The sequence below is a fragment of the Dermacentor albipictus genome, chromosome 8 (assembly GCF_038994185.2).
Source record: "Dermacentor albipictus isolate Rhodes 1998 colony chromosome 8, USDA_Dalb.pri_finalv2, whole genome shotgun sequence".
Taxonomy (NCBI): Eukaryota; Metazoa; Arthropoda; class Arachnida; order Ixodida; family Ixodidae; genus Dermacentor; species Dermacentor albipictus.
The window spans coordinates 58,871,666-58,884,862 of NC_091828.1; the positions used below are offsets into that span (position 1 = coordinate 58,871,666).

The 13,197-nt window shown below is 45.2% G+C and overlaps 1 pseudogene; it reads right to left on the reverse strand.

The window, feature by feature from the left end:
• Window positions 1–7,319: 7,319 nt before the first annotated feature.
• Window positions 7,320–12,318, reverse strand: LOC139049269 (uncharacterized; annotated as a pseudogene).
• Window positions 12,319–13,197: the final 879 nt, after the last annotated feature.

Here is a 13,197-nt window from a genome sequence, read left to right on the forward strand (position 1 = left end):
TCGTCGTTATGATATCGCCATAATTTCAAAATAGCCATGTCATTGTCGTCATTCCTTCACCCAAATTATGTATGTCCATCCTCCTTCGCCATTCTATCATCGTCATGGCGTCTTCGTCACAAAATTGCCGAAGACCTCATGCTCATAGGAGACCTTAACGAGCGAGTGCCAGAAAGAAAGTAGGCCTATACCGGGGATAGTGTATATCTTATCGCATATAGCCGAATCAATGCAAGTAGGATAATGAAAAGCACAGATTCTAAATAAACGTATGTTCAGCAATACGGTGTGTCGCTACCATGCTTGAATGCTACCTACATTATTTTTTTATTTATTTATTTATTTATTTATTTATTTATTTATTTATTTATTTATTTATTTATTTATAGTACCCTCGGGGCTTACAATGAAGCATTACAGAGGGGAGGGGCTAATAAATACAGATAAGTATGCAAGAAAGGATAAAGGAAAACACGAATACTAATCAGATGACAATGCATGCTACAACGTAAGAATACCGCGAGAGCGACACACGAAAAAAACCTTATTACGGTAAAAAAAAATTATACAAAGAAAAACGAATTACCGTAGACAGTCGTCGGGAGATGAGTTCTCCTGTATCTTTTTTTTTTCTTTACTAAACTGTCGCTGAGACCAGGACATGACACATCTATTGAAAACGTCACTTCATGTCGAAGAGTTCACACAATTATCTAAATTTTCCTGTTTGTAACGTTCCGTAAAAGTGCACCTCTGTGACGCAGTCATTTCTTTCTTCCGCATGTAAATGCGTCGACATAACTCTCCCGGGAATCCTTGACATAGGAGAGGTAAACATTTCCTTATACTCGTGATAGCCCTTCCACTAAAGTGATTCAGGAAGCATGTGCGCATGAAACTGCCTCAAACAGAATATAACGAAATTCGGAGCCATGGTCACTATTGACAAAGTTTGGGACAGAGATTTGTCTGGCTGTGCAGTAGTCGTTTTTCCAACCTTACTAAGGAACAACCTAGAAACACTACGGTAACAACGTCTTTTTGCTGCCACGTGCAAGCATTAAAGGCATCACGCCGGTCCGACGCGTCTGTCGGAACAGGGAAATCGCGATGCAGTTCTCTTCCGGCTTTCCGCTTCTTCGGAGGTCTGCCTATAGGCGCCTCTGGTGGTTTCGTCTCGTCACCACTCGGAATTATACCTCAAGATTGCCCGTAAAGTCTTTTGTGTGAGCAAGTTGCTTGGCTTGTTCTTGATGCGTTGATACTTCAGTCTATTGTGTTCGATTAAACGTATTGCGCGATCTATGCGTTGTGCGCGCGGTGTGCTGTGTATTCGAGAGACGCCCGACCTTCACATGAGCGTGTCGCTTAGCGCATTTTATGCGTTCAGGCTTGAGTTTTTGCGTGCGTGCGTGCGTGCGTGCGTGCGTGCGTGCGTGCGTGCGTGCGTGCGTGCGTGCTCGAGGTACGCCAGACAACCAGGAGCAAATCCGCTAAAGTATCTAACAAAAGCCTTCCTTTAAAATTACGTTCTATATGCGCAAACTAGGCCTCGCATCACGGAACGCTCGTCCCCCATATAGCACAAAGGGTTGTACCAGCCGCTGCCTTGCAGAACGTTCTCTGTGATGCCTGCGCCATAATATAGCGTTCCAAAAACCACCCGCACTGAAGTAACCGTGTTTGAATAATCATCGTTCTGAAGGTTAGGCCACAGATTCCTAATCGCAAGTGCTCAAACGCATGAATCGAAGGACGTCAGCCCCACCAGCTCGATGGCTACTCATAAAAACTCCTCACAACCTGTACACTGGATCGAAATAAACTACGACTGTAGTTTGATATGCCGCAATTAGTGCATGATAAGCATCGACAAAAAAAGTACAAGCCTAGGAAACACGCAGGGTTACGCGTGTCGTCGTCTCACTCTTTAATGTTTTTGCTTATGATGCGCTACGTACATGAAGTCACAATGCACAAACTTTCCCAAAGTGCCACACGTTGCGATTATAGCGTCGCGATTACTTTTGAAAGAGGCAAGAAACGAGGGGAGGGATAATCCAAATGCACACCAAGGCCCCTGGTCAGGAACATTTCTTAGGCTAAAATTCTTCGTAAGAAAAAAAAAAGCTGAGTGCACTTGCACTCTGTGAAGAAGGATGATCACGGTGTATGTGTTGGTGTATGTACATGTGGTGCATGTGTTGGTGTATGTGGGGGGCCCCTTAATGACGAACAGCACCTCCGCCGCGGGTCGGCCCGGCATTGCACTAGCTTCGGGATCGGCCCACGTATGGGGATTACCTTAACGCCTGCTTCACCTCTTCAGTGGGTCGGGCCGGTATTGCACTATCGCTGGGATCGGCCCATGTATAGGGATCGGCCCACGTACGCTGCACATTTTACTGGCCAACGACAAAGAGCATTTACAAACGCACAGCATCTTGAATTCGTCATCAGGTGCTTTGCCCTAGACTGAGCATGGCCTTTCTTTTCATTCCTATGTCCTCTAATTTCGGACACCCTATTCATTCATATGAAAGGTAGCATACGGTGGGGTTTAGCTTTGTCGTTAGGTTTTGTACTGTACATTTTTGCTTCTAATGCAACAAAAAAAAGTTAAGTTCATCTCAATTGAAACGCCCATGATATCCCGATCATATAGCTTGATTAATTTAGCTAGATTCCTTCTATTTCATCGATGACGAAATGATATCATGTTGTGTTCGAGTGTAATAGATGTACTTGCCATGGACAGTTTATTTACGCTTAAGTGTAGAATAGTTTGGAGTAATAACATTAAAACACACGCCTAAGGAACCTATTTCAAGCGATTTATATTTCATGGACGATAGTAAGACTGAGTTAAAACCACATTCTTTATCATTGCAGTGCTTGGGCACCTCAATGGACGTCTGCTCTGCAAATGACGTAAGTTGTCGACATTCTGGGGTGCTGTTTCCATCACTCACAAGATGTCACCTTCGAGCATTGGGAGGCATGCCGCTTAAAGTTTGACATTACTAGGCTAAATTTCTCTTCGGCAGCATATGGTGCATCAAACCTGCGGTACGTAAAAGGATCACAGCGTTATTGGAAGGTGAATGATGAATGAATAAAGACGTTAGTTTTCGCCATCTTTCTCAATAGTTGCAAGGAAAAAACTAACAAAGCGTGAGGCCTCAATAAGCTTCGCAGTAGCGCCGGTATACCAAACAATTTGCAGTTTCACCTGCAAAGTGAATGATCGACTGCGATAGCCATAACACAGCTATACGAAGTAAGGATACTAGTTTTCGCGGCCGTATAAACTTGTAGACATTCGCTTACTAACTAAATTAACAAGCACGCTGTCACGCGCGCTCAAGCAAACATGAACACATCTAACTCGATAACCGTGGTATCTCGCTGTAAAAAACACTGGCGTGAGGAAGCCGCTCATCAGCAGCGAGCAAATTGACCTTCTTGTTGCTTCAACTTCAACGCGAACTAAACGACGACAACGCAGCGAACACGAATCTATTATCAGTCAGCGCACTCTGTCCCCACTGGAGATCGCTTTCAATAAAGGCCCCGCGCGGCCATACGTAGCCGCAGCCGAAGTAAAACGCCCACCTCGCCCCGCCTCCTAGCCGTGCCTTGCATGCAATGGAACACGGTGCGCTTCCGCCCCAACTTCCTCCCTTGCGCGTTCGAGAAAGAAATGTTGGCTCTATCTTCTGCAGCCCTTGCGGGAGCACGGCTCAACGCCGACCGGGGGGAGGGGGAGTGTAGACGGAGTGAGTGGGAGCAAAGGAGAGTAGGAGGTTAAGGTGTCGCCATGGCATCGGCCGAGCAGACCGGCAGGAAGGGCCTAGTGGGTTTAGCCGGAAGGGTAATATTGGGACAGGCCAGGATGCAGTGATGCAGCAGGTGCCGGATGGTTGAAGCAGGTCAGGTAGCCTTGAGTGGGTTGGATACCCGTGAGGCTATCCGTCTTTGCAAAAAGTCTTAGAGTCTCGCCGAGAGCCCCGACGAGTCGAGGCACTCGACGACACTTAAGAGGGCTGGTAGCTCTTTACGACCAGGGAAGAGGACGGCTCCCTGCCGTGCAGAAGGAAACCCCACGCGTTGGAACTCTTGCAGGAGACGGCCACGCTGCTGCACGTAAGCAGGGCAGGCCGGCAGGAGGTGCTCCAGAGTCTCGGGCTCCTCACAGGGAGCGCAGGCTGGAGAGGCGATGAGGCCGTGCCGGTGGCGGCGAGAGTGAGCCAGCATCCTACGTGGACCTTCGCGCGCTTTCTCTCGTAACCCCGTCCATCCCCTGTATCCTTCTCGCACCCCGCGCCACAGCGCAGGGGGAAGGTGTCCTTCGTGACGGCACCTCCGAGGTCCACCGGCCACTGATCCGACGGGCACGGGTCATTGCCAAAGACATCATAGGTGTGCTCTAGGTGCGCCGTCCCAATTTCCCCTTACCTGTGAACAAAAGATGTTTGCATCATCATCAACATCATCATCATCATCTCTCACCCACCGCCTATGGCGCACAGCCACGACGTTATCCCAACCCGACTTTATACGGAGAATCACAGCGACGACCGCAGAAGTCCACTTGAAGTGTGTATGCAATTGGTATTGCATTAAAAACAGTTGTCCTCCGCTTTCCTGGAGTGGTTATTCAAGTCGGTCGCCATCAAATCGACAGCGGAAAACAGACGATTAATGCTGATGGAAATTTCTATAAATTAAATTATCGGATTTTACGTGCCAAAAGCACGATCTGATTAGGAGGCACGCCATAGTGGGAGTCGCCGGATTATTTTGACCACCTGGGGTTCTGTAACGTTCACTTAAATCTAAGTACATCTTTGTACAACGTCCCCCTTTTTACCTTTAATATAATGATGGAGAGAAAGAGCCCACTAAGCGACTAGAACCATCTTTGTCCTGCCTATGTGCATATTTCATTTCAACGGAATTAGATGTGTGCTTTCGACATTGATTCCGAATTATTATCCCTCCTCTTACTACTTTTTCGTGTTGCTGTGCAGATTCAAGTCTTGGATGTCTTCGAAAATCTGGGTTTGGTATGCCAACATTTACGAACTTTTATTACTTCAGAAAAGTAGGCCCAAAGCGTGGAGTGTAATGACCTTCAAGTGTTTGAATGCGTACTGCGCGTAAACATTAAAATGCCGTGATTACATTTTAGAGCAAACGGCTTTCACGCACTGGGAGACTGAGTTGACAGAATCAAATACCGCCAATATGAACCTGTTATCAGCCGTTCATAAAGAACACTGACTGAACTGACGATAAACATTGTATTCGTACGATGACGGTGCAACAAGTCTCAGCACAAAGAATATGGCATATTTAGTGAAATAGTTCAAATATTGCAGTCCTGCAGTGTTTCTGTTGCGAAGCTACAAGTCCAGGTAATCTTTCCAGTGGATACTTCCGTTGAAGTAAATATGCAAGCTGTCATCTGTGGCGCGCAATGGATTAGGTTATCCTATGTAAATTCCTGTTCTAGAATGTTGCAAACACATGGTGAAGAAGTTGCCGCACAAACTAAATTCTATAGAACACGGCGCCAGATTGTGTGCTTTGCACGAGCCCGCACACGGCATATCGCAAACAGGTATATTTAGCCTGTGTGCTGTACCATGATGTTAATTTAAAGACAAAATACTGAGGATGAAATAAAATTTTGGTTCGTAGACCTGCCATGGGTGTTTATTACCGCTCGCAAGTGAAATGCTTTTGAGAATAATTTCTGGGGACTTAACACGATTACGTAACGAACTCACCTCATTACGGAGCTTACAAATGAGATCACGCAGTGAAATTAGCTAGATGAAAACACTCCTTAAAATTAATAGTAATACAGCAGTAAGTCCGACCCAACACGTTTTAACAAACAGACTTTGTGGTTTCCGCTGTTCGATCTTTTAAGCAACATGCTTCTCTCTTTAATGACATCGACAGAAAAACAATTACTATGATGCAGTGTCATTGGCAGAGCTTTGATGTCCTAGGATATTACATATATCAACATCACATATTCTAAGGCAGCCCTCAGGGTTTTCGTCAACTTCCACCTAAATGTTTACCTGCCCTCGCTACGATGTACAACGCCTCACTCTGCGGGCAACTTTACACCGACTGAGCTCAAGACCGTTCACCGAGTCAAAGATACGCGGACCGTGGCCACACCCGTCACTGGCACGAAAAACGATTCGTGCACTAGTACAATAATTGAAGTGCACAGGCTTGAGAGACCGTTTGTAGTGTTCCTGTGTATAGTGTCCCTCCCACACGCACTCAGTGCTTACTCTCCTCCTTTATTTCCTCTTTCTATACCCTTTCCCCCACCCCCAGTGTAGGGTAGCAAACCGGGTGCTCGTCTGGTTGACCTCCCTGTCCTTCCTGTCCTTGCTCTCTCTCTCTCCACCTAAAGGATTTCCGCGACCACACAGCCACCATCATAGCACTTCCACTGCGTTATTGGAGCAGAGCAAGAGGCATTTCAAGATAATTATGAAGTGCAGATGCGTGTCTCGATCTATACAACCTGCTGTGCCGCCCTGTTTCGGCATATACATCTTTATTACGAGCGGCACGTTTCACTTCAGCATAGTTCGCACAAGATAGTTATCTTACGTTTGGCTATCTTGATTTGCCTCTACACCCCTCCCCTTCGCACGCACAAAACACTGAAGTAAACAGTAACAACCTACTTACGCTGGGTCTCTTTAAAGGCAAAGTGCAATACAGTTTAAAGGCAAGGACAAAGTCTCCTAGAAATTTTCAGAGCGCGGTCAACCTTCCGGAACACTTCATAGTTTCCTATCACTCCAAAGCTCCAAGAATACCCCGTGTCTTTCGTATACACTGCATGTGACACTGCGTGCTATAAAAAAACTAATGCAACGCAAAAGTAAAATATTTTATATTGAGTGTTAACGCAATAATGAGTTCGGTAATTCAATTCTGTATCGTTGTATGAAGTTTTGATGCTGGCAGTAAACTTCGACGCTCTATTTTGTATCTTCTTCAGTCCTGAGACATCAAGTATAGAACAATTTTGATAAAACTTGTTTATTGAACGCAAAATACAACAAAACAACTGATAAGAAATGTTGCGGGTGGAAAAATCTGAAGGAAAGGTAGTTTGTTTGTTGGTACCCAAGTGGGTACTCTGGGACTTTGGCCGTATGGAACTCCAGGAAACAATTCCTACTTTGCAGGCAAATAGACACGTTACATTTACGGCACTTTACTCGCAACTACCCTTTGCCCTGTGGGTTCCGACACTTCACCTGGAACTTCAGCTATTTATGTTCTGGAAAGCGGGCAGTCCTGTCGTAGCGCCCCTCGTCTGGCGGTAGAGGAATGACCTTGGCTCTCTTGGGAGCTGTAGACTCTTGATCGCTTTCTGCGCCGAAATTAGACTGCTTTGAATTGCGAAGGTCTCCATTTAATAGCACATGAGCAACGCTTGTTCTGAAGCTCAGTAAATCTAGCCGATCCCTCTTTGGTAGCGTGGGCTTTTCGCAGTCCCTCATGTACTGCACCCAACTGTTGCTGCAGGTCCTGTCCAAAAGATGGGTGAAAACGCGCACAGTCTACTTCTTACTGCTCACCATGATCCTATAATAATTTCGCTACACCGTTGAGCTGAGTGACATCGACTCCTATCTTCTTTCTACCATCTTCGGCACTTGCCTTCTGGCTCAGTCCCAAAGGCAGACGACAACAAAATGACTGACTCGTTGTCTTTCCATTTTACAATACACAGCTTGTCGTCACTGCGTACTCTGCAGTGAGATTCTCCACATTTCATGTTCTTGTCGTTAGGCATTCGTACTGCCTGGCCACCGGTGCGGTTTGACATGATGGTCCTAGTGAGATATAAGTTCTTCCTGAGCAAGAAGTCAGCAAGCTCCATTCCCGTGAAATATCTATCCGGGTAGAGAAAAGATGTAACATCTCGATTCACTGTATTATAAGTTTTTTTACAACGGCTCCCCCAAGGCCCAGTTCCTTCAAGCCTTCATCAGGAACAGTTCCTTTTCCGACGGAAATGGCAAAATCCAAAACCAAGCCGTCCGATGCTGCCAACACAAAATTCTTTAGCCCGACAGGGTTTGGTTTGCTTGGGACACTGTCGCATTGGGCACCTTCACGCGAACGGGATCATTTGTTCATCCACGCAGAGCTCTCTTGAACGGGGAAGCTCTAGGCATGCTTTTCTGAAAAACTCGATAGTGGCTTTGCGAGGAAAAGCTTATTTTCTTATTTTTCTTGACCAGTTACAGACAGACAGCCTGTCAACAAAGTGTAGGTGGTTTCGAAGTTCAAAGAACCTGTCTAGCTGCATTGCATTCGTGGTTGCCTCTACACCGAGCTGGCGCGACCAGTAGATGCGTACTCGGTGTATCTTCAGGACGCCCATTAAAATATGAACGCCTGCTAAGGTCCGCAGCTCTTTTGCCTTTGTCTTTACGGATCTACCACGTCTCTCTTGAACAGAGTACAGATTAGTCTGTAATGCACATTCATTCCAAAAGTCTTCAGGGAAGTACGCCGAAAAGTACTTGTAAGGAGAATTTGGCTCTCGCCCACTGATATCAGCTGCAACTTCAGCGATGTTCACACTTTTGAACCTGAAAAAAAATTGCTATGAAGATTTTCTTTCGTTTATTTAACTAAGGGAGATGTCTATTTTGAATTTATTATGCAAGCGCTAAAATGTAAACATTTGAAAATAATTACGCTTACGTTTTAGTTTTCCACATGCAGTCTGCAGTTCAAGGCTGGTTCGGTTGATCGTCACTATCGTCAGAGTTGCTTTACTCCGTCGGATTCGTCCAAACTTTGTGCGGAGTTGTCGATGCACTCTAGTTCATCACAGTCTGACAAATCCGCATCACTCTGCTCCAAAAGAGCCTAGATTTCTTCGTCCGTGAGGTACTTTCCTGTAAATCACCACAGAACAATTGAATCCCCAAGTACCCAATTGGGTACCTGAAACTTCACGCACACCTAGTATCAATACTTCGTGCAATACTCGTACTAAACATGTACCAGCAAGGTCTGTAGTGTGCCTTCATTGTTATCACAGGTACAAAGTTTAGGGGGAAGGCCGCAAGGCAGCGTAAGAAAAATTTACTTAACGCGGGGACGAAAACGCGCGTGGGGGCTGTGGGAAGCCATGTTTGACTGGAGATGCGGCAGTCGCGGCAAGACTTAGAGCGCCATCTCTTGAACAAAGCGGAAAATACAATGTACCCAAACGTGTAATATGGGTCTCAAAGCGAGTATTCCGTTCTGCAAATCGTTGTCAAATTAAAAAAAGAGGTACCCATTTGGGTACCCATGGAACGAGGAGGATATTACATGGCAGAAATCGATGTCCGCTTATTCAAGCCAGTTTCAGGAATTGTTCTTTAATGAATGTGGACTGCACTGTCGCTATGTTTCCTCTTTGTAATACAGTTTATATTATAGTCCATACAGCAGATGCATGTTTGTTTCATTTCATATTAGGGTGTGTATCTTGCCGCGAAATAATTCTCAGTATCTCCTTTTTTATGCTCCGTCGTGTGTTTACAGCTATTTGTATTCGATACCTCTTTCTATGCCTGTAATCTTGATCGAACTGTTTTACGATACTTCTTTTATTCGTAACACATCCAAACTGGTCTAGGCATATTGTACACAGCCTTATCTGCTTTATTCAACTTCGCTTTTATGGCCTCATCCTTTTGTTGTCTTTAGAGTGGCTTAGCTCTCGTATATTGATGCGATCTCCTCATTGGTCCTCTGCGTAGATAGGGTCTTCGTGCGCTTTTTATTAAACATTGAACTAACTTACTAAATGAATAATAATTTAAGGCAGCGAACATCAACACAGTAAATTTTCGCGAAATATATTTTTATACAACGACAGTGCCTTCTGAACGCTTTGGTTACAACGGACATCGCCGGAGGAGTCGCCGCCTTCTCTGAGCTCGCCTCCGTCGTGGTGTACAACGTCGTGCCGAGTAAGTCATTCCGACTCCTTGTGCCTCATTAAATCGTAGCCGATGTTTTACTACCAACGCGTTATCAGGTTCCTTCGCAAATGGCGCTATCGTCGCTGTAGTAAGCTAAAAAAAAATTTGGGAGTTTTACGGGCCAAAACCCCGATTTCAGTATAAAACACGCCGTCTCCGGCAGTTTCGACCACCTGAAAATCGTTAACGTGCCCCCTTTATGCACCGGACACGGGCAATTTTTCACTTCGCCCCCATCTAAGTGCTGCCGCCGCGGCCGGGATTTGATCCCGCGACCTCGTGCTTAGCAGCGCATCACCACAGCCGCTAAGCCACCACTGAGGGTCTGCAGCAAGCTGTCTGAATCTTAGTAACACTTCATTTGGGCCTAGTTGGTACATAATTCTGAACTTCACGTTACAGCGCAAACACCTAAGACGATCCACAAAAAGAAAGACACGACACACACTGGCGCTGACTAACTTCTTTTTTTTTCCTTTCGTCGTCGACGCATAGCTGTAACGTTAAGTTCAGAAGAGTGCCTGAATCTTATGTTCCAGGAGCAAATAATGCAAAATAGTTCCTAGTTCTCACGACTCTTATATTGCATTTTTCGAAGAATAACACGGGAGGTTGAGTACCTTTTTAATACAACGCCACATTTTTTTTTTCTAACGTTCATTCATGTTTCTGGAGCATACTTCGTGTCTGTTCATTATGTAATATCCCGGCTACGGCAATGCCCGTATCCATGTATTCTAATAACTAAATCAGTCGATCTCTGGCTGAGCCGTTTTGATCGCGGGCATGACGTCGTAGTTTAGACACCCGAGTATGTTGACTGCAATGCGAAGGAATTGTCATGAAAAAACAAATAGCGCTTGTGCACCTAAATTTTGGTGCACGCTTTCTATAAGACAAGTCGCCGACATCATTTGGAACTCACCTGACCTCTAGCGTGTTTATAGCTCGTGTTTGGGACATTAAATCGCATGTTTTCATTATATTCTCTGTTATAATAGAAAAGTGGCTATGTGTATCTATTTACGGGTCTAATGCGACTTCTAAAATAAATTTGGAGCATTTTCGTTTATACGGGGAACGTTTGCGAGCGCTGCAATCACGGCACGCAGGCGGGCATGTCACGGCATTTTATGTATTTCGCGGGCATCTAATGTAATCGTAAAAAAACTATTGCTTAATAGATGGAAAATTATAAACTCTTCATCGAAACGCTTTGCAAACCGCTCTACAACTTTCTAACCGGAATTTTTTGCCTAACTTCGTTACTTCAGAAGTTAGTTAAACAACCTTGACTAATTATGAAATTAAGCAGAATACAAAAAACTAGTGTGACTTACTAGATACAATTTCCAGCAACATGAATTTGGGCGCGTCGTCCTAGGTTGAATCGGAATATTTTTAAACTCTGGGTAAAGTTAGCTGGGACACCCTGTATACGTATAATTCACTCAGTAACTGAATTGAGGCCAAGCTGGATTCACTCGAAATCAGAATCAATTACAGTCATGGGCAGCAACTCTTACGCCCAGACTCGGACTAAAAAAAGAAGAATAAAAGAAGGAGGGGAAGGTGGATGCCGTTTCATCGAAAGAGGAAGCTGCATTAGCGACAGCGAAGTATAAGGCACGATGAAAGATTCTTACCTTGGGTACACAAATACGCTTGGTTGCGCTATTTGTAAAACTCCGCTGTCTATGTAGCGCATTTTCCTTATTAATTTTATTCGGCATATGCTGCATTAGCTGCTCAATAACGCAACCCACGCTGTTCCTACTTGCTCTCATGTCCATTCGCGCTTTTGAGAGGTGGCTGTGTCTCATTTATTTATTGATTTTTTGTTAGTATGGTTGTTTATTTCTGCGCCTGGTAATTTATTACTGTATAATCATTTATTCAGCAACCTAGAAATAAATGAAGCCAGTGGTATTAAGGCGTGCTTTGAAAAGTAATCAAACTATTGCGTTGCGGAGTTACATTCGTTTACGCTAATAATTCTAGTCATAAGTTGTGTCCAGAAATTGTTATATATTCTGTCATTTTATCTTATGTCTTAGCTTCGCAACTGACCTTTCATCAGGGAAAGATTTCTTGATTTTACCTTCGGGTATTAAAGCTTTCACATGGCTTTAGATACTTTTTTCACTGATGAGTATTTGGGCCACTTAATAAGCACAAAACACATATAGCCCCCTTCCGCATTTAACTGAATCCGCTTGTCACGTGGCTCATCCGAGAGACGCCAGTCTCTTGGTGGTTTGAGGGCACTCATGCTGTGAAAATGAACTGTCTGCTACTGTGAAGTCTTGTAAATACTCGTTTAAAGCCAAAGCCATCCCGTCAGTGAGCAATTCTTCAACTATTCGAACCCGCCGTGGTTGCTCAGTGGCTATGGTGTTGGGCTGCTGAACACGAGGTCGCGGGATCGAATCCCGGCCGCGGCGGCCGCATTTCGATGGGGGCGAAATGGGGGCGACTTAGATTTAGACGATGGGGGCGACTTAGATTTAGGTGCACTTTAAGGAATCCCCTGTGGTCGAAATTTCCGGAGTCCTCTACTACGGCGTGCCTCATAATCAGAAAGTGGTTTTGCATGTTAAACCCAATAATTTAATTTAATTTTCAATTATTCGAGGTGCCATGAAGTTTCTTCAAGTGCAACTGTTTATAGAAGTTAGATATATATTGTTACGGGGATAGATAGATGGATGGACTGACAGATAGATAGGTGGATGGATGGATGGATGGATGGATGGATGGATGGATGGATGGATGGATGGATGGATGGATGGATGGATGGATGGATGGATGGATGGATGGATGGATGGATGGATGGATGGATGGATGGATGGATGGATGGATGGATGGATGGATGGATGGATGGATGGGCGGGGTTCGGAAAGCTGGTCGTGCCCGAGCCGCCCCCCCCCCCCCGGAGGAAACTTCCCGCCGATGTCATCATCATCATCAGCCTACTTGTATCCCCTGCAGGACGAAGGCCTCTCCCTGCGACCTCGAATGACCCTTGTCCTCAGCCCACCGATTCCAACAAGCGTCTGCGAATGTCCTAATTTTATCACCCCGCCTAGTCTTCTGCCGACCTTGACTGCGCTTCCCTTCTCTTGGCACCCATTCTGTAACCCTAATGGTC